The sequence below is a fragment of the Manacus candei genome, unplaced genomic scaffold (assembly GCF_025592945.1).
Source record: "Manacus candei isolate 608988 ecotype Guabito, Panama unplaced genomic scaffold, ASM2559294v1 h1tg000142l, whole genome shotgun sequence".
Classification (NCBI taxonomy): domain Eukaryota; kingdom Metazoa; phylum Chordata; class Aves; order Passeriformes; family Pipridae; genus Manacus; species Manacus candei.
In genome coordinates, this window is record NW_026138190.1 from 73185 (window position 1) to 95470 (window position 22286).

Genomic DNA, 22286 nt, shown 5'->3' on the forward strand with positions numbered 1-22286 from the left:
GTCCCCCAAATCTCCTGTGCATCCCCTTAACCCTTGAAAATCTCCTGGGACCACCTCAGACCCCCAGACTCCCTCCTGGGGACCCCCAAACACTCTTCAGGACTCCGGGGCCCCTCCCGACCCCCTCCTAGAGTCTTTTGGGTGTCACCAACCCTTTACGGCGGATTCCTCCGTCCATTTTTCCACCCCGGACTACTGGGGGTCCACCCCCCCAAGAAACTACTGGGAACTCCCCAGTGTCCCACCACGAGATTCCTGGGTCCCTCCCCCCCCCAACCCCCTGTGGGTGCCCCCATCCTTTCTTCCCCTCAAAAATATTCTTGGGGGTCCCCCAATGTCTCCTCCAGCCCCCATCCTGCCAGGGATGGATTTGGGGGGATCTCCTTCCCCTTCCCTCTGGCCCGAAGGCAGATGCCCTCCCTGTCCTTCTTCCTTCGCCCCCAGGCAGAAAAGAGAAGAGAAACAGCCCGTTGCCCTGGCAGGTGTGGGTGTGTGCAGACTGTGGTTGAGTGGTTGAGAAAGGAGAGGAGGGGGCTGGTGTTTGGGCCAAGTCCAGCAGGTGATGTCTTTTGTATCTGGCAGTCCTTGGTCAGCTCCACGACCATCCAGCTGTCAGTGTTCATGACATACCCATCAGCCCTTCTCTTCTTGGCTCCTACACTTACCAACCCTAAGCTGCTCCTAAGTTCTCTTGCTGTCAGTTCATAAAGAGGTCTTGTCAAGTGTTACTGATTTAGAAACTAAACCCTGACATCTTTGCCAAAGATGTGTGTGAAAGGGCAGTGCTGTTGCAAAGCAGTGTTGAGCTTCACATTGGGTGACTTGGCAGTTTCCTCTGCATCACCCATGCACCCTGGGTTTCTTTGAAAAGTACTTTTCACTCCAAATGTGACACTACATTAGCCTGTAGGACATCCTGTCCCCAAATGGATAACTGTAAATATTAATAATAAAAAAGTGACCCCCTCCATTATTCAAGAAAAGCTTGTATGTCTGTACTAAAAGCATCCAAGGGTCACGTCCCCCAGTTTTCTATCTGACAAGGGTTTGGAGGGGCTGCTTTGTGCAGGGAACCCTTTGGGGGCCCCTTGCACATGGGTAGGGCTGCACTCTGGGGGTGTGGGGCTTTGGTTCTTTGGTTGCCAGGGGCCACTGTGAGTCACTGAGCCGGGGTGGGGACAATGGGCAGGGCTGGCTGGGACAGGCTGTGGCACCTGTGACATAAAAGGGAAGTGTCCCCGTGGGGCAGCTCTGCAGGGCCCATCAGGGGATGCTGCCCAGTGCAGCCTGTGCTGTGGGGAGCACGCACACAGGGAGAGGCTGGGCCGGACGAGGGCCGGGGCAGCAAGGTCGCCCCAGGGAGTGGGTTCTGCCCCTGCCTGCAGGGCCCAGCCCCTGGCAGGAGCGCCTTGGGCAGGGCCCGGTGCTGCTGCTGGGGCAGGGGGTGAGGCCTTGCCGCCTGCCAGCTGCCTGGGCCCCTGTCCTTGCTGCGCCACATCCCCGAGGCTCCATCCCCGCTCCCCCAGCGCCAACTCCCTCCTTCCCAGCCCCAACCAAGCCCTTCTCTGTGTCCTCCTGCAGGCCATGGCTTTCACAACATTCCTTTTGGTGCTTGTGCAAAGCATCATCCAGTCCCTGCAGGCGGTCAGGGAGGGGCTGCACAAGACTCAGTGAGCTTGGAGGTCTTTTCCAAGCTGAAGGACTCTTGGATTCTGTGATTGTGTGCTGGATTCAGCTGGGTCCGTGTTAGCAGCATTAGTTTGCTCCCAAAGTTTCCTCGCTGTCAGCTCTTGTGGCCTAAGGCTTGAGCTCCTTTAGCTCCTTGTGCTGAGCTACTGATGGGAAACGAGAGGCCTCTGCGAGCAGATTCCTGGTGTTCCCTGTAGAACAGTGAGGGAGAAGGTGTAGTCAAGTGGGAAGAGGAGTACTGTTTGTGTGTGGCCTCCTATGTGGCCTTGGCGCCTTTGAGGGGTTTGAAGGAGAAAAGAGCTTTGTTAAAGTGAGAAGTGAAATAGTGTGTTGGTTGTTCTCTCTGTAGGGAGAAGCTGTCAGTGGGGGAGGAGTCACAGAGTGGGGGAGAGGCCATAAAGTGGGGGAGGGGCCCCAGAGTGGGAGAGGGGTCACAGAATGGGGGAGGGGTCACAGAGTGGGGGAGGAGCCACAGAGTGGGGGAGGGGCCATAAAGTGGGGGAAGGGTCTGAGAGTGGGGGAGGGGCCGTAAAGTGGATGAGGGGCCATAGAGTGGGGGAGGGGTCAGAGAGTGGGGGAGGGGCCATGAAGTGGGAGAGGGGTCAGAGAGTGGGGTAGGGGCTACAGAATGGGGTAGGGGCCACAGAATGGGGAAGGGACCATAAAGTGTGGGAGGGGCCACGGGGTGGGGGAGGGGTGACAGCCTGGACTCGGGGGGTCAGGGCAGTGACCTCGGGGAGGGGGAGGGGTCAGGGCATGGGGTAGGGGTCTCACCTGATCCCGGGGCTATCGGGGCCATGGCGGGGCCGAACCTGGTGGGGACACCCAAGTTTTTCCCAAATTTCCCCTCATTTTTCCCAGTTTGTCATCCATTTCTCCCAAATTTCCCACTCTTTCCCCAATTTTCCCCCCATTTCCCCCATTTTTCCCAAATTTCCCCATTTTTCTCAATTTTTCCCCATTTTTTTTCCAAATTCCTTCCATTGTTCCCAAATTTCCCCCATTTTTCCCATTTTCCCCAAATTTCCCCACATTTTTCCCAACTTTCCCAATTTTTCATCCAATTTTACCCAAATTCCCCCATTTTTTCTCAATTCACCCCATTTTTCCCAAATTTCCCCATTTTCCCCAAATTCCGCCATTTTTTCCCAATTTTTTCCTAAATTTCCCCTAATTTTTCCCAATTATCCCCCATTTTTCCTGATTTTTCACCCGTTTTCCCCAAATTTCTTACTTTTTTCCCAGTTTTCCCTCCATTTCCCCTCAAAATCCCCCATTTCCCCAAATTTCTGACTTTTTCCCCAAAATTTCCCCCGTTTTTCCACATTTTCCCGGATTTTCCCCCAGTTTTCCTAAATTTCCCCCCATTTTTCCCCATTTTTATCAATTTTCCCCAAATTTCCCACTTTTTTCTCAAATTTTCCCCCATTTTTCCCAATTTTTCATTGGTGTTCACCAAATTTCCCACTTTTTTCCCCAATTTTTCCCCATTTTCCCCAAAATTCCTGTTTTTTCCCCCCATTTTTTCGCACTGGGGAAATTTGGAAAACTGGGGACCCAAAAAGCCAAGAAAATGTGGGGAAATGGGGAAAAATGTGTATGGAAAGACAAGCTTTTATTACTCCAGTGCTTTTTAGAAAAGCGGGGACTTAAGGGTATAGCTTTGAAAAAAGAATTACCAAGATTGCTTACGACAAGTGTTGCTAAAAGTTGTTTTGTGGACCCTAATACAGTTTTTGATGAAAGAGAATGGAGACGTTATGAGGTTAAGTTGTGGGAGGTTGACATGGAGACGGAGCTCAGTGTAACATGACAGAAGTGGAGAAACTGCCAGGCCAACCAGACAAGACGCCTGGACAGGTGAGCCACCGAGAACAAAAGGGATCTAATGTTGCATCTATATGGAAGTCTATCCTGCTTAAAAAAGGAAGAAAAATTAGACCAACTGGCTTTGCAGCAGATGCTGCTTTCATGTAAGGGCCAGGGATATGAAGCGAACACTGTAACTGCCTTTACTATCTCTACTTGGAAAGAACTTAGTGATAAGCTCTTTACTGCTGCCTCTAAGGGAGAAAAAGTTGCTGCTTCCCTCCTTACAACTTGGCGATTGTTATCTGGAATAGTAAAAGGCATTAGAGCACAGTATGAGGACATTAGAATGCTACTAGATACCATCATACAGAGAAATCGTGTAAAAAGGGAGTCGAGCGGAGTTGAAGGGAGACGGAGCGGGACAAGAAATCACGGATCGGAGCCGGGGACAACCGAGCGGCCCCGCCAACATGAACACGGTGCTAGCATCTCGGCAGTGCATATCCAGGACGATCGGAGATGACGGCTGCAGTGTGAAAGTACTGCTGATGGACCAGAGATGAACTTTACGAGCACTATGACTGAGTTCCACCTTAAGACATTTCCAGCTTTTCATCTGAACTGTACTGCGGGACTGCGCTGCGCGTTTGTGGCTGTGTTCACGGCGCTGTGTGCTTATGCCGCCGTGCCGAGTGAACCCGTGCTGGCGCCGGGTCTGTCCGCCTGTGGCGGGTGTCTACGGGGCGGCGCCGGGCGCGGCGAGCAGCGGGGGGGCTCTGTGTCCCCCGCACTGCTGACAGCCATGGTCCTGGGGGGTGTGCGTTCCCCTTCCCTTCTTTGCAGCGAGTGTTTTTTCCCTGGTGCCACTCCTCTTCCTAAAGCGGCGAGTTAATGATGGTAGCAAAAGCCTTGAGGGGTGCAGCTGGAGGAGGGGGAAAGCTGTTTCTCCTTTTCCCCGTTAGACCAATCACCCCCTCTCTGAAACTGTTTGCAGCTGTTCTCTCCCTCTCCTATGTTTTTGTCTTTTCTTAAGCAGACTCTGTGATTAAGTTAAGTTCCTTCTGCTGATTTTCTTTGGGTGAGCCCGGTCCCTCCTCCCCCTCCTTTGTCCTTCGGCAATGAGGGGCGGGGGGGAGGCAAAGACGGTAAAACACAGAAAAAAGGGAAAAGAGAAAAAACAACTTAAAATTAACAATATCCCAACTTATAAATCAGATAAGATTGCATTGTTTTTACAGCAATAGGTGTTACGCATGCAGCGTGCTCATGGCATTCTCAAATGTTTTCTTCAAAAACAGAAAGGGAGACTGACGAAAAATCCTTTGAAGCAAGATTAGAAATAATGCAACATCCGTGCTTAGCCTTTTGCATATTACAGAAGGTTATTAAGAATTTCCTATAGCTTGCTATTTCGCATCTCTTACATGAAATTTGGCTGTTTCCCCCAGGGGCAGGGTGCAGGTAGAAGATTTGGAGACGGAACGATGAGACAGAAGGGGACATAGTCTTGCCCCTTGCAAAAGTAGTTTTATTGCCTTTATGACAGAATATCATTGCTCTATGAGAAGGGTTGAAGATTTCCAAGATAATATTCTGTTCTTTCTTGCTGTATCTGTCTTTTACATAGAGAGTTATGCAGGATTTGCAGATTGCTGATGGCGGCTATGCCATAAATTTCCTTTGAATTATGAAACTGATAAGAAGTGCACAGCCAATGACTACTTGAAAATGTGTGTGATTGAGGAGCATGTTTGAGGTGGCCACCTGAATGTGGTGTGAAAGAGAAAAGCTACATGAATGTGTGACTGTGTAAACTTAAAAATACCTTCTGCCGGTGTTAAGATTTTAGAGATGTGTAACATGATTCTGTTGAACCATAGTGAATCCTTATTCTGAATGGTATATGAATTCTTCAAATTCCCACCGTGAGTGATGAGGTTTTAGTTATTTCTAGACTAGCCCTGTCCAGCTAGCTGTATGATCTGAACTGAAGTTAAATAAGAAGTTCTTACAAAAATTTAATATTCTATTACAGCCTTGTATGAAATTTATGCAAGTTAAGTCTCAGGTGGAGTTTTTCCACTGCTGTTGTTCCTTAGCTGTGTAAGCTAAGACCACTAGTTTTAGAGCAAGTAAAAATCATAAGCCAGCAAACATTAGTGCAGACTGCAAGGTTGGCAGAGCCCGAAACAAAATACACCACTATGCATCCAGGTGCCCAGGAACCATTCTTACAATTTGTGGAAAAGCTGCAAGATGCTGTAGAGAAACAAGTTTTGTGACAGATACAGAAGTTGCTAGTTACATAACTAGCTAGAGATAATGCAGGCTTGTGCCAGGGTGAGGTCCTTAGACCATCAAATAATTGCATTTGCATCTGCTATGGCAGTAGTGAGAGTCGTTCTGAGCTTTTCTGTGTTTTCCAGGATTTAAATCAGGAGTTGTCGATGTTGCTGCCTTGTTTGCTCAGCTCGTTGCAGGGGCAGACTGTCAAGGCCATCCTGCGTGCCTTCTCAAAAACATCTGTAGTGTTGTGGATAGTGTGTCTTCAGGCCTCCTGGCTGGAGGCCAGAGCAGACCAATTATGTTGATCAGTGTGACCAGAGCTGAAGTGTTGTTTTAAAGAATCCTTATATATTGTCTTCAAAACCCCTCCCATGCAACAGCTGGTAGCAATATTAATTGTAAAACAGCTAGTCTCTCCTCCTTAAAACATGCCCTACCCATTGTAGCTGTGTTCTCAGCAAAATAGCCTCACTAATTGTGATTAATCCTTGTTTCATACCAGATGTATTGCTTGCATAATTTGACTAGTGAATGTTTAGGGTTGTACAAAGACAAGCTGTATTCTTTGTGATGCTCAAAGCTTGCTGTTAATTGTCCAAACAAACAAACAAACAAACTTCTATAGTCATTCCAAGAGTTAAGGTTGTGATATTAGGAGGTACTGCTTGGAGTTTTCCTTTAGAACATACAGATCCTGTGTGACTTAATGGCTCCTACCTACAGAACAGCTGTTGGCCCTGCAACAGCTTGTCAGAAGGCAGCTTGATTCTGATTACATTGAACCATCTCAGAATCCTTTAATTACCCCTGTGTTTGTGATAAAGAAAAAATCTATGAAATGAAAACCTTTGCATGATCTCAGACAGGTTGGTGCAATCATGGTTAGTAAGCATTGGCTTACTGACCCCTTCTGTGCTTTCTACTGAATAACCCATTGTTATTATTGATTTGACAGGTTATCTTCTCACAATCCAGTTAGATCCCAGTGATAGAGAAAAAATGTGCATTTTTAGTTCCATCTATTATTCGTGCAGAACCTTATGAGTGTTATCCATAGAAAACCCTCTCCCATAGAATGAAAGGCTTTTCTATAATTTGTCAGTGGTTTATGTTTCCAATGCAATTTTCTGACTGTCTTTGTTGTCATTATATAGATGATATTTCTGCTAGCTGTAGCCACTGAGGATTAGCTGAGCGTGTTGGACGCTGAAACCAGAAAGAGTCTACAATTCTTTGGCCTAGTAGTTGCTCCTGACACGGTGCAGTGAAAAGTACCCTGGAAATATTTAGGGTTCATGTACACAAAAAGCAGTCATTTCTCAACCAGTTATGCCAAGTCTTAATTTTCAAGTGTTGTTTGTACTCTAAAGAACTCCTTTGCAGAGGATTGTTCCAGCAAGTTTCCTATGCTTCGATCCAGTGCAGTTTCATAGTTTTTTACCTCTTTTACAGTTTTGAGAAAAACACGCTGTGCTTGGCCAAAAGCCTCCTTTAAGCTGATGGTCTTGTGGTCCCTGTGGGAGCTGGGGACAGAGCGCAGCATGCAGGTGTGGACCTTGTCCTTCTCACAGTAGCATTCCAGCAGTTTACTGTACTGGGGGATTTTCTCTCAGCCAAAACCTGGGCACCACAGAGCCCCACCAGGACGTAGTTTTTTCTGAGTGTTCTTTGTGCTATGCTTACTCAGGTGGGCTTGGCACAGGGAGACCTTGCAGGTCAGGCAAGTCTTCATGGCTGAACGGGGGCCTGTGGGGTAAAGGCAGAGTGGGCACTGGGAAGGGCCCTGCTGGCATATTTCTGTTCCTTCTGTATGCATGCACTCCTTGCAGAAGCTGTGACCGCACCCCAGAGACATAGGGTTCCTGTAAATGTCCAGGCAGATGGGGCATGTCAGTTCGTCCTTCAGCCTGGCCTCAGCACCCACCTCGGCCATGTTGCCTGAGCTTCGTGACAGGGCTGGGAGCAAGGAGGAGGGCACTGGTGAGAAACAGAGCACAGCATACAGAAGCCTTCAGATGTCGATTTAGCTTAATTCATTCTATTGCTCGCTCAGTTGTTGTCTCTTGTCCGGATTGTCGTCGTGCTTGTGCTGTCTCTTTTAGTACTAACCCTCGAGGTCTTACTCTGGCAAAAGATCCCCAAGAGTTAGATTTAATGGGATCACTGTATATACATAACACAAGTGGTAATGGGACTCAAACCTGTTTTATGTTGAGATTATTTCAATCTAGATTAAGTGTTTATCAAAGCCACGACTTGTCCAGCTGGCACAAACTGCCTAGCCTGTACACAAAAGAACTGTAGAGCCTGAGTGAAACAGTAGAACACACAAAGAAAGTAACAGTAACAACTAGTCCTATAGACTTGTGGCTTCAATCTATTTTTGGTTCTATGTCTGAATGGGTTTTAAGTTTTGTTAAAGAAAAACCTACGATGGTTGTTGACAATTGTTGTAATTTTAGTAATAGTTCATATTGCTTTTTCTTGTATTGTTAAATGTGTAAGTGCTATAACAGAGAAAACATTATTAGCCCAGAATAAAAAAACGGGGGTATTTGTAGGGAATTGGCTATAGAACACGGCTTGCCTAGGCCGTGGGAACATCTTAGATAGTGAGGTTACAGTGCCCTTGTACCCTGTTAGCTGGCTGGTAAACAGGACATTGTGATTAGCAAAGCAAAAAGCAACTGAGTACCACCTGTGTCAACAAAGAAATGAGTAAGAGGTGAGATCAACATTTAAGCAGAACCAATAATGAGCTTAGCTTTTGCAATATGTATGAACTAATTATAAAGCATATATTAAGCTGTTAGCAATGATCAATAAACGAAGCTTGCTGATTCTCATATTGAGCGTCTCATTCTTCCCTCGTCACGACAAGTGGCGACCAATATCGTACCCCATGCTAAAAGATATGAAAAAGGCCATCGTCAAGTATGGGTTGGGGGCACCCTTCACCATCAAGTTGCTAGAATCCTTCTTCCTGGCCTATAAGTTGATACATTACAACATAAGAGCAGTGATAGGAGGACTCTTTACAACAGTACAGTCCTCAGTATTTGAGGCAGAATGGAAAAAATTAATCACTGCATATGTCAATGACAAAATGGAAAGAAGGGGAATCCCAATTCAGCAGGCAATAGACATGCTCTATGGGGAGGGGAACTATTCGAGTAGGGGGGATCAAGCTCGAATTGACCCCAAATTTTTAGAAGCGACTAAAGAATTGGCATTGGAGGCCGTGAAAAGGGTGACAGATGCCTATGTGCAGACGCCTTCTTTCACACTTATTAACCAAGGCCCAAAAGAACCTTTTGTAGAATTCATAACCAGGCTAAAAGAGGCAATCAGCAGGCAGGTCCACCAAAAAGAGAGCCAGGAAATTTTATTCAATAAATTGGTTATCAAAAAGGCGAATGAGGACTGTCAGAAAGCTTTGAAGATGTTAAAGGATCCCTCCCTACTCGAAATGATAGACGCTTGTAAAAATATAGGTTCCAATTCCCATAAAACGCGTCTATTGGCTGCCACTTTCATGGGTCCCCAATCATGTTTCAATTGTGGTGAAAAGGGACACTTCAAAAAACATTGTCCTAAGTTAGTCCCCGAACCAAATTTGCCTAAGACCCTATGTCGGAGGTGTGGGAAGGGCCGCCATTGGTCTTCTAGTTGTAGGTCAATGACCAATATCAATGGTGAGCCCCTTCCCCCCAGGAGGTCCCCAGAACTGAGGAAAAGGGTAACCTTCCAATCTTTGCCCGATCTTCGCCCTGTGAACATCAGGGAAACGGGGAGCAGAGCGCCCAGGGGGGCGCGACAACACAAATAACCCCTGCTCTCCACTCCATCCTGCGCCCAACACCGCGCCCAGCTACCCCATTACCCAAGAGCCTCCAACAGACCTCATTCCCGTTCAGTGTGATCCTTTAAATTCAGCAGACCCTATCTCAGTTAAAAACCAGTGTGTTCCCCTAAATTGGATAATCCTTTCCGTTACTCACCCGTCTACTCACCTAAGCTCCTATGAGCAGGCCAGGGTTAGACCATCTGCCCCGGTCGATCCAGATAAGACTTACCTCATGATATCGCACTTTTCAGCAGTGGCTAAGGGAATAATTGTAGTGCCTACTCTCCTGACGGGACTGACGAACACAAATATAGCTATATGCCTAACTGTGCATCTCCCTCCCATGCAGTTGGAGGACCGCTTCCCCGTGGCGAAGATGGTCTCCACCGACGAGCTGCTCTGCGTGGTGTCCCCAGATGAGGAGCGGAGGGAGGGATCACTGAGGGAAGTCCACTGGACAACCTCGGTGAAGACCTCTCGCCCTCTTCTAACATGTCTCATCTACTTTTCTCAACCTAGGCACCCTCAGAAAGTCAAGGTGGAAGGGTTACTCGACATGGGGGCGGATGTCACCATAATTGCCTCCAAGGACTGGCCGTACGGCTGGCCAGCCCAGACCACTAACATCAGAGTCAGCACGAACCCTCAACTGTGCCAAGAACCGTTATTGCAGTGCTCAATCCTATTTCCCATCCCCCCGGACCGTGGCAGCAGGGAGATTGCCAAAACTGAAACCAGTACACAGTTGAAAGCTGAACAAAAAAACATTTGTTCCAAAGAAAGTAGCAAACAAAATGAGAAACCGAGAGACAGAAAAGAGAAGGGAAACAAGCCCCCAAGACAACCCCCCATTCACTCAAGTGTTACTTACCAGGTTGTCTTACCGACCCCAGAATGCTTAGAATTCCCCATAGCAGAAGCTGCATCCTCATTATCCTCAATGAGTCAATTTTCATTAATGTGAGGAAAGCTGAGAGATTGTAGAAACATCAGTTGAACTTCAAAGTCTCCTGGTTTCTGTCTCTCCTCAGACTTAGAATCAGGGTTAGGGTTAGGGTTAGGGTTAGGTTTAGGGTTGGGGTTAGGGTTTAGGGTTAGGGTTAGGGTTAGGGTTTTTTTTAGGGTTAGGGAACCGGGTTTGCGCATAGCTTGCAGTCTCTTTTTTAGGGTTAGTGTTGCTATGCGCAAACCCGATTCCCTGACCCTAATCCTAAAAAAGTGAATGCAAGCTATGTGCAAACCCTGTTCCCTAAACTTAACCCTAAAAAAGAGACTGCAAGCTATGCACAAAACCAGTTCCCTAACCCTAACTTTAAAAAAGAGACTGCAAGCTACTACGGTTAGGGTTAGGGTTTAGGGTTAGGGTTAGGGTTAGGGGTTAGGGTTGGGGTTAGGGTTAGGGTTTGTCAGAATCTGTCTCAATGCGCGATCTAATTATCAAGGGTTTACCCCATTCCAGGAACGCAAACCGTAAACCCTAAAACCTAAACCCTAACCCTTGCTAACCTTAACCCTAACCCTAACCCTAACATCTCATAGCAGAGGGAGGGAGGGACCTGATTCCTCATCAGATATATCAACAGTCAAAAGCCTGTAAGCTCAGCTCTTGCCTTTTCAGGGCTTCACACCGTCAGCACTGGAGGGAGGGAGGGGCCCGACTGCTCATCAGAGGTATCATGCAAGTCAAAAGCCTGAAAAGTCTCCTAGAATGCATAAATCATTAACCATTTCAGTCTCTGACAATTGGTCCACACAGTAACTGCAAGCTATGCCCAAAGCCTGTTCCCTAACCTTAGAAGAGAGACTGCAACCCTCGAGATGTTGGAGGCTCGAACCATGGTCCGTGACACTAATCATGGCTATAACTCATAACTTCTTGGAGTATGGGGACTTCCCTCCTTCACCCCCGGCCACCACTTCAACTGACAGACATGGAAGCATCGCTGGACCCCGTGGGCGGTGACTATATACATCTGTCCACTCTCAGCTTTTCTTTCTCTTACTCTCCCTTGCTCTTATCCTGCCTTTCTCTCCTCTATGCATTTTCTTTCCCCCCCCCAAAGGTTATCTCTGTGTCACATTGTGGTATGACAGCACCCAAACTGCTAGCATGCCTGTTGATACAGAATTGTTAAAATAAACCTTGCCAGTATATGTTTTCAGACACCGATTATTTAGTGTTGTTTCACTTTAATCCACCCCAAGGGAATTATTAATAAAAACCTGAGTTACCCCCTCTCCCCTTTTCCTGGGGCGGGTTGTAACACCAATCAGCACTGACTCCGCCCAGTAGGCGGAGGCTGTGACACAGAACAATCAACACGGACTCCACCTCTTGACTCCACCCAGTGGGCGGGGCCAGTGCTCTATAGAAGCAGAGTACATACCGGATGGCAATGGGTATTCTGCCAGACACGCAACAGAACAGCAACAGCAAAAGCAGAGACCCAAGAGAAAAAGCAAAAGATTCTGACAGCGGTGGGCACTGAATCGGGCTTATAGCCCGAGAGGGGTTTACTGGGAACCACTGCGTTCCTGGAATGGGGTAAACCCATGATAGTTAGATCGCGCTTTGAGACAGATCCTGACTAACCCTAACCCTAACTCCAACCCTAACCCCTAACCCTTACCCTAACCCTAACCTTAACCCTAACCCGAACACTAACCCTAACCCTAACCCTAACCCTAACCCTAACCCTAACCCTAAACCCTAACCCCAACCCTAACCCTTACCCTAACCCTAACCCTAACCCTAACCCTAGTAGCTTGCAGTCTCTTTTTTAAAGTTTGGGTTAGGGAACTGGTTTTGTGCATAACTTGCAGTTTCTTTTTAAAGGTTAAGGTTAGGGAACAGGTTTTGCACATAGCTTGCATTCACTTTTTTAGGATTAGGGTCAGGGAGTCGGGTTTGCGCATAGTTTGTAGTCTCTTTTTTAAGGTTAGGTTCAGAGAAAAGGGTTTGCGTATAGCTTGCAGTCTCTTTTTTAAGGTTAGGGTTAGGTAACAGGGTTTGCGCATAGTTTGCAGTCTCTTTTTTAAGGTTAGGGTTAGGGAAGAGGGTTTGCGCATAACTTGCAGTCTCGTTTTTAGGGTTAGGGTTAGGGAAAAGGGTTTGCGCATAGCTTGCATTCTCACTTTTAAGGTTAGGGTTAGGGAAAAAGGTTTGCACATAGCTTGCAGTCTCTTTTTTAGGGTTAGTGTTGGGGAAAAGGGTTTGCGCATAGCTTCCAGTCTCTCTCTTAATGTTGGGGTTAGGGGACAGTGCTCTATAGAAGCAGAGTACATACTGGACGGCGGTGGGTATTCTGCCAGATGCAACAGAACAGCAACAGGAAAAGCAGAGACCCAAGAGAAAAAGCAAAAGATTCTGACAGCGGTGGGCAGCGAATCAGGCTTATAGCCTGAGAGGGGCTTATTGGGCGCCGCTGTGTGTCCGGAATGGGCTAAAACCGCGATTGTTAGATCGCGCATTGAGACAAATTCTTCCTAACCCTAACCCTTACCCATAACCCTAACCCTAACCCTTACCCTAACCCTGTCTTTTGCTAACCCTAAACCTAACCCTAACCCTAACCCTAACTTTTGCTAACCCTAACCCTAACCCTAAATTTCCTAACCCTAACCCTAACACTTTCTAACCCTAACCCTAACTCAAAACCTAACCCTAACCCTAACCCTAACCCTAACCCTAACCCTAACCCTAAATCTAACCTTAGTAGCTTGCAGTCTCTTTTTTAAGGTGAGGGGTAGGGAAAAGGGTTTGCGCATAGCTTGCAGTCTCTTTTTTAGGGTTAGTGTTGGGGAAAAGGGTTTGCGCATAGCTTGCAGTCTCTTTTTTAGGGTTAGTGTTGGGGAAAAGGGTTTGCGCATAGCTTGCAGTTACTGTGTGGACCAATCAGCACTGACTCCGTCCAGTAGGCAAAGCCAGTGACACGGACCAATCAGCACTGGCTCCACCTCTTGACTCCACCCAGTGGGCGGAGCCAGTGCTCTATAGAAGCAGAGTACATACCAGACGGCGGTGGGTATTCTACCAGACACGCAACAGAACAGCAACAACAATGGCAGAGACCCAAGAGAAAAAGCAAAAGATTCTGACAGCGGTGGGCACTGAATCGGGCTTGTAGCCCCAGAGGGGCCTATTGGGCACCGCTGCGTGTCTGGAATGGGCTAAGCCCGCGATTGTTAGATCGCGCATTGAGACCGATTCTGCCTAACCCTAATCCTAACCCTAACACTAAACCCTAACCCAAACCCACACCCCAACCTTAAACCCCAAACCGTAAACCCTAAAACCTAAACCCTAACCCTTGCTAACCTTAACCCTAACCCTAACCCTAACATCTCATAGCAGAGGGAGGGAGGGACCTGATTCCTCATCAGATATATCAACAGTCAAAAGCCGGTAAGCTCAGCTCTTGCCTTTTCAGGGCTTCACACCGTCAGCACTGGAGGGAGGGAGGGACCCGACTGCTCATCAGAGGTATCATGCAAGTCAAAAGCCTGAAAAGTCTCCTAGAATGCATAAATCATTAACCATTTCAGTCTCTGACAATTGGTCCACACAGTAACTGCAAGCTATGCCCAAAGCCTGTTCCCTAACCTTAGAAGAGAGACTGCAACCCTCGAGATGTTGGAGGCTCGAACCATGGTCCGTGACACTAATCATGGCTATAACCCATAACTTCTTGGAGTATGGGGACTTCCCTCCTTCACCCCTGGTAGATCAAGGCCACCACTTCAACTGACAGACATGGAAACATCGCTGGACCCCGTGGGCGGTGACTATATACATCTGTCCACTCTCAGCTTTTCTTTCTCTTACTCTCCCTTGCTCTTCTCCTGCCTTTCTCTCCCCTATGCATTTTCTTTCCCCCCCCCCCCAAAGGTTATCTCTGTGTGTAGCAGTACGTTCAGATACATGCCCGGAATAAAGACAAGTGCCAAAAAATACTCAAGCACACAAAATATCTTTTATTACAGTGAGAATAATAAGAATAGTAATAAACTTAGCAAGAGGAATTAAAAACTAAAAAAGGATACAAAGTAACTATCTTATCGGGTGGCATTAAAACAAATACTACGAACAGCATTTAATACAGTATTAACTAGTGAAAAGGGATACCAAAAAAAAAAGAATCTTAGTAAAAGGGGAAACTAAAGGAAAAATAGTATAAACATAAAAGGAGAATTAAAGGAACACTAAAAGGATATTAAAAAAGTTTGTTCTCTCAGTTGCTTCCTATCAAAAAACTGTGCTTACCCACACAGACAGGCCAGGGCTGTCAGGATCTGCAGCAGCTGGTCGGTACCCATGCTTAGCGGGCGTCCCCGCAGAGCAACACAGTCTCGGTGGTAGGATGAGTATCGCTCAACTCAGCAACTCCGACACCCCATTTTTATCAGTTCCACATTACACTACGTAGGGCCAGTACGCAGTATAAGGTGATGCCTGAATGGCAGCCAAACACCGCCTGATCATTACCTCATGGCAGCAGTCTGCGCATGCCCTACTTGTAGGGCAAGGGGCGAGCGACCCCTGCCCACATAATCTTCCTCCCATCATCATCTTTCTCACCCCTATGGATGACCTCTACCATTGTGTTTCAAGGGTAGATGTATCTATCTTGCAATATGTAGCAAAACCAAGGAAAAACTCAGCTCTGATAATAGGGAATATCAAACTGACTTGCTAAAAAGCACAATGGACCTTACAAGCTGACTTGTTGAAAAACACAATGGACCTTACAATTAGCTTCTGCCATGAAGGTACATTGTACCATACTCTAGCTGGTTTCACATCCTAATATGACTTCGTTCTCACGCCTCTATGCTCCATTGATCATCTAATTCAAAAGTACCCCCCTTACATACCACCGCGTGATCAATGGTAGCAAGAGGGTGATAACGAACTACTCGAGATTGTAATGCATTTAGCTTGGTGTTTATCATTCGACGTACACATGTTAGTATACAGGGAATCATACACAATATGCATGTTATTATACATCCAACTATTGACAAACCTATTAACGCTTTTCGTAACCAGGGCCATCCCCATTTCCAATCACCAAAGAGGTTCCATTCATCATGAACATGTAATTGTTGAGTAAGGGCTTTTAATTTCTGGATGCTAGCATGAACAGATTCAGAATGATCACTTAAATTCATGCAGCACATGCCCTCAAAATCTTGACAGCCATGTCCCTGGGCTAACAACAAAAAATCAATAGCAGCTCTATTTTGTAAACTTGCATGTCTAACTGAGTCTACATCTGTGAGCAATGCACTCAAAGCAGCAGAAGTAGCATTAGTTTCTTTAGCCAACCAGCATCCTAGTTTATTTAGAGAAGCCAAAGCATGAGCAGTCCCTATCTGAGATATTACACTAGCAGTTATTCTTTCAGCCTTATTCCAAAACTCTACATCAGAGTTACAGTCCGGAGTAAACCGCCGTGTGCTACGTCTGCGTCTTCTTAGTTTAGGCAAGGTTACGCTGCGAGGATGAAAAAAGGTTAATCGTCCAAAGATACAAGGGCCTCCTACAGCCTTTCCCGGAATACCTTTCCATGCTCTTTGTCCACAAATGAGAAACAGATCATTTGGGAGACCTATCACATCGGATCCAGGAATAAATCGTTTTTGCGGAGTCTCATTGCACCAAACTGATGCGTTCTGGTATATATCTCTAAGAAGAAATGTCAACTCCTGGATATGTGCAGTTTGCTAACACGGTCTCATTATATAGAGTTCCCCACCAGTAGTTATCAATGGGTATTCCAACCAGACAGGTGCGAAAAGGACTCGTGGGAGTTACCATGGACACACATATCATGTCCATCTTCGTCACGTTGGCCAGGGTGGTCCACACATTGACATCTAAAACAGAAGTCAGCAAAGAAGCAAAGTATAGCTGATATCTTTCTGGAAGGTACAGTTGGGTCTGGAAAAGGCCCTGCTGCTCTGCACCCTCAGGGGAGAAACCAGCTCCTGGGGGCTGTTGGATTCCATCCCACCACGTGGTCCATGGTTGGACCATGACACTGGTGAATGACTCGAACAGTGTATTGATGAAGTGCCATTTCTAAAAATGTAAACAACATAACAACTGAGTAACAGTGAAAATACAGACGATAATATAATCATGTCTATCCCCAGTGAGGAGATCTAAGTGGATTACAGTGATCATTTACTTGGAGTCAACGGTACTTGAGATAATCTTTTCCCAGTTGGCAGACCTAGTTTCCAAGTTTGGACAGGTGAACAGGTGTGTCCAATCGTATGGGCTCGGACAACACAATGAATCTCAGGAATTTCTGCAAAATATAAAGTCTAGTACAACAGAACTTCTCATTTCAGAATTTTATAGTCTGGATTCATCTTTTATAGTATGAAGTGGTTGACTGCCAGTCACACATTTATAGGCCTGTTAGGAGCCATCACAGGCAATGTTTATCTGGAGTTTGATGCAACACCAGACAACATCCTGGTCTCACCAACCGCTCCCACAGAAAGCTTGCACTCTCTGTACAGATTCCAGGCCTCATCGGGAGCAAACCGTCCTGCCCCAGTTTACCCCTGACTGCAGTCAATCCCCCTTCACCTCATGGAGTGATAGCACAGGTTATCTCTTGCCTCCATGCTATAAAAGAATTTTATCCATCTTCACATTAACTATACCATTGAGTGTGAAATCATTTTTGTACTTAACTAGAATATTGCCAGTTCATCACAAGAAAATTGTAAACATGATGCGAACCAGAGCCCATAGAGAGGTCCACAAACATCAGTCCTTCATTTGCAGTCTTACCAACCAGCTTTTCAACATAAGCTTTTCTTCTGCGAGGCCCAGCACCTCACACATGGTTATTTCACAATCACATATATTCTTGTATAGACTCGTAAGCCAAAAGGTTTCTGTCATTTGTTGATTCCAAATAATTCTTGCCACCTGCTGTAACACTACTGGGATGAAACACATACAAATATGAACACTGCAAAACAATCAGTGTCTGATTTAGAATTCCCAAACCACACCGTTCTGCCTGATCTTCACAAACATCACTGGTGTGACATGAATAGCATAGAAACGGATCATTCTATACAGTGATGACCATTAGGCTTCAGGATGTTACAAGTTTTATAGTTTTCTATTGTCTTCTTTCCCCCCTTAATGGCACGTCTGCCCCATCCCAGGAGACAAAACCAAGCACAATTGCAGTCCCTCTGCACATGGCATCACACATGTCCTTCACTTCTTGAAGCCAGGGCTTAGCTTTAGCCTTTACCTTTAACACTGCTGCCAGAACAACTTGGCAGCACACTGTTCAGGAATAATATTCCAATTCTGATTGTTGCTTACCAGTAATACAAAACGAAGCATACAGATTGTTGGTGCAACTCATCTAAGAAATATAAACCTTCTTATCTCTGGAGCAGTAGATCCAGGGATCTACTGGGACACGAGACTTGCTATGCAGGAAAGAATAACCAATCCATCTTGTTATTCAAGATACATGACCTGCACTGAATAGGCTAATGCAGGAGTAATCATGGCTTTGGTAGCTATAGCCTCCCAGCCTCTGGCCAGGACATTGTTCATTACATAAATCACAACATCAGGTGTGGACAAGACACACGAGAGACAGGTACACGATAACTGAGTCATTACACCAGTTAGCAAAAGTTAGTAGACACAATTATTTATATTTAGGATATGTTTTTCTTCCATGTGATATTCGGGCTGGTCTTGTGCTGCTCAGCATTCACTGATCTCTGTCCAGAATTCTTGCCGCTCATGATAAGGTTTCATCAAACATGCTGGAAGCCAGCAGGGTCCTGTGGGAGACAAAACACAAACAACTCCCCCCTTCCAAATACTAACAACTTAATATTTACTTGAGGTATCATATTACCCCTCCTCATTACAACAGTATCAAGTTAAGGTTTTGTTCTGTGGGTGGGAGGCCTGGAAGGTCACCAAGTTGCTGCAACCTCTCTATGATCTCTTCTATGGGTGCCCCTGAGTTAGACACTAACAGTGGAATAATGTATGGTTTCCAGGGTACAGGACAGCCTTCTAACAATTTGTTTCGCATTACTGGAATTAAAGGTTGTTGCATGTAAAGTTCAGGGCTTTGCAGCTCAATAGCTATTTTCATTTCTTCCCCCTTTAATATTTTGATTGCTTGATGCAGAGTTACCCAGGATGAACTTCCATCCTACCACGATCAATCATTAGTAAAACGGTCACTGAGACCTTCAGCAATAACTGAAACCAAAGTTCTATCAACTCCTGGTGTTCGTCTTAAACGCCGAAGGGCATTTTGTACATATACATCATTAGTTAACCCTAAAAACTTCGTGGCATCAACATCGTCTATTATCACAGAGTCAGCCCCTTGCTCTGTGTGCCAACTCATCTGATGTTGATAACTTCTCTGAATTTTCTATAAAATCGTCCTCATCAGAATCATCACTACTACTCTATATGTTACTATCCCACTTCTCTGGATCTCAATCAGGGGAAGTGATTATAGCTCGCACCCCTGGTCCCCGATCACTTGGGTCTATTTTCCTTTGTCTGTGCCGAACAGTTCTCACAGCATATTTCTCAGCTAAAGTAACACATTTATCTTCTACCCTGTTCTTTTAGGCCTGAAGGTCAAGGAAAGTCTGGCGTTGTACCAGCTGAGTGGCTCTTACAGCATTCAGCTGCTCCTGCAGTTTTTTGCATTTTTCCACAGTTAACTTGTATGCAGTAAGCAGTGCACCCCCCATTCGTCCAGCCTGTTCCAGATGACTGCTTGATTTAGTAGTAGGGGTAAACTGCTCCCAGTATTGCAATACCTCCATTGGGGTCTGCTGCCCCCAATACTCAAGAGGAATCTTTGTACATGCTTCCCACTTATTCTACAAAGTAATCTATGGCTCCTGCCCCAATTCTATTAATTCACGGGGAGGAGCTTTCTTAGGTTCATTGTCGCCTGCGGCTGACCCTCCTAACCACTTTTTCATCTTAATCTACTAATGTTCTCACTAACAGAACAATGACAAAAGATTCTCAATTTTTAAGCTAAACACAATGAGACACACTAATCCGCAAACTATGACTCTTACATCACAAACAAGCCTAACTACACATACACATCAAATCTAAAATCTTTATATATCAACCACAAAATACACACTCTACAGTAACTCTAAATGAATCCTCAGAAAGACATATCTATGAGTGAAACAACAATAAAACCTAATCCACTGGGTATCTTCTAGGCTTTGATTCGCTCCACACCGAATACAATAAAAATTTAAAGTCCGATCTAGCCTTATCTCCTGGCTGCCTCTACGTCCCGAGATATATTTATTACAATTAATACAACAAAGTCGTACATATAAACAACAGTTGCAAAAAAGGACAAATCTTAATTCTAGGTCTCAAGAAGTGTGGTATACTCACAATTAATTGCTCAGAACTACCTCCCATATGCAAAAAACAAACAAAACATATAAAACACAAGCATTGCCACCCATATAGTAACTTAATCAACAAGAACAACAAAAACCACTTTAAAACAAAACAATTATAAGATATGAAAGCAGACACTGGCACTCACGGCACCCACACAGAGTTCACCACACACACAGGGACGCGACTTCCCAGGCTATGCTCTCCACCTGAGAATCTCCCTTTTACACAACACACACGGGGACGCGGCTCTCCAGGCTGTGCACTCCACCTGAAGATCTCCCACCAATACACAGGGACACGTCAGCTGAGCACTCCACCAACGAATTCCCTGGGGCACTGCTTATTCCTCCATGTATCCTGTCGACTACGGCAATTTATGTAGCAGTACGTTCGGATACATGTCCGGAATAAAGACAAGTGCCAAAAATACTCAAGCACACAAAATATCTTTTATTACAGTGAGAATAATAATACTAGTAATAAACTTAACAAGAGGGATTAAAAACTAAAAAGAAAAAGGGATACAAAATAACTATCTTATCGGGTGGCATTAAAACAAATACTACGAACAGCATTTAATACAGTATTAACTAGTGAAAAGGGATACCAAAAAAGGATCTTAACACAATATTATGGATAACACGATATTGGTTAGTAAAAAGGGAAACTAAAGGAAAAATACTATAAGCATAAAAGGGGAATTAAAGGAACACAAAAAGGATATTAAAAAGTTTGTTCTCTCAGTTGCTTCCTATCAAAATCTGTGCTTACCCACACAGACAGGCCAGGGCTGTCAGGATCTGCAGCAGCTGGTCGGTACCCATGCTTAGCGGGCGTCCCCGCGGAGCAACACAGTCTCGGTGGTAGGATGAGTATCGCTCAACTCAGCAGCTCTGACACCCCATTTTTATCAGTTCCACATTACACTACGTAGGGCCAGTACGCAGTATAAGGTGATGCCTGAATGGCAGCCAAACACCACCTAATCATTACCTAATGGCAACAGTCTGCGCATGCCCTACTTGTGGGGCAAGGGGTGAGCGACCCCTGCCCACATAATCTTCCTCCCATCATCATCTTTCTCACCCCTATGGATGACCTCTACCATTGTGTTTCAAGGGTAGATGTATCTATCTTGCAATATGTAGCAAAACCAAGGAAAAACTCAGCTCTGATAATAGGGAATATCAAACTGACTTGCTAAAAAGCACAATGGACCTTACAAGCTGACTTGTTGAAAAGCACAATGGACCTTACAATTAGCTTCTGCCATGAAGTTACATTGTACCATACTCTAGCTGGTTTCACATCCTAATATGACTTCGTTCTCACGCCTCTATGCTCCATTGATCATCTAATTCAAAAGTACCCCCCTTACATACCACCGCGTGATCAATGGTAGCAAGAGGGTGATAACGAACTACTCGAGATTGTAATGCATTTAGCTTGGTGTTTATCATTCGACGTACACATGTTAGTATACAGGGAATCATACACAATATGCATGTTATTATACATCCAACTATTGACAAACCTATTAACACTTTTCGTAACCAGGGCCATCCCCATTTCCAATCACCAAAGAGGTTCCATTCATCATGAACATGTAATTGTTGAGTAAGGGCTTTTAATTTCTGGATGCTAGCATGAACAGATTCAGAATGATCACTTAAATTCATGCAGCACATGCCCTCAAAATCTTGACAGCCATGTCCCTGGGTTAACAACAAAAAATCAATAGCAGCTCTATTTTGTAAACTTGCATGTCTAACTGAGTCTACATCTGTGAGCAATGCACTCAAAGCAGCAGAAGTAGCATTAGTTTCTTTAGCCAACCAGCATCCTAGTTTATTTAGAGAAACCAAAGCATGAGCAGTCCCTATCTGAGATATTACACTAGCAGTTATTCTTTCAGCCTTATTCCAAAACTCTACATCAGAGTTACAGTCCGGAGTAAACCGCTGTGTGCTACGTCTGCGTCTTCTTAGTTTAGGCAAGGTTACGCTGCGAGGATGAAAAAAGGTTAATCGTCCAAAGGTACAAGGGCCTCCTACAGCCTTTCCCGGAATACCTTTCCATGCTCTTTGTCCACAAATGAGAAACAGATCATTTGGGAGACCTATCACATCGGATCCAGGAATAAATCGTTTTTGCAGAGTCTCATTGCACCAAACTGATGCG

At 45.5% G+C, this 22286-nt stretch overlaps 1 long non-coding RNA gene across 1 annotated transcript; it reads right to left on the reverse strand.

Moving 5' to 3' along the window:
* Nucleotides 1–14588: 14588 nt before the first annotated feature.
* On the reverse strand, nucleotides 14589–21819 carry LOC127462863 (uncharacterized). The gene is made up of 2 exons (XR_007900580.1): nucleotides 21358–21819; nucleotides 14589–15344 (listed from the first exon to the last, which is right to left on the reverse strand). It is a non-coding gene; the product is annotated as an uncharacterized LOC127462863 (long non-coding RNA).
* Nucleotides 21820–22286: the final 467 nt, after the last annotated feature.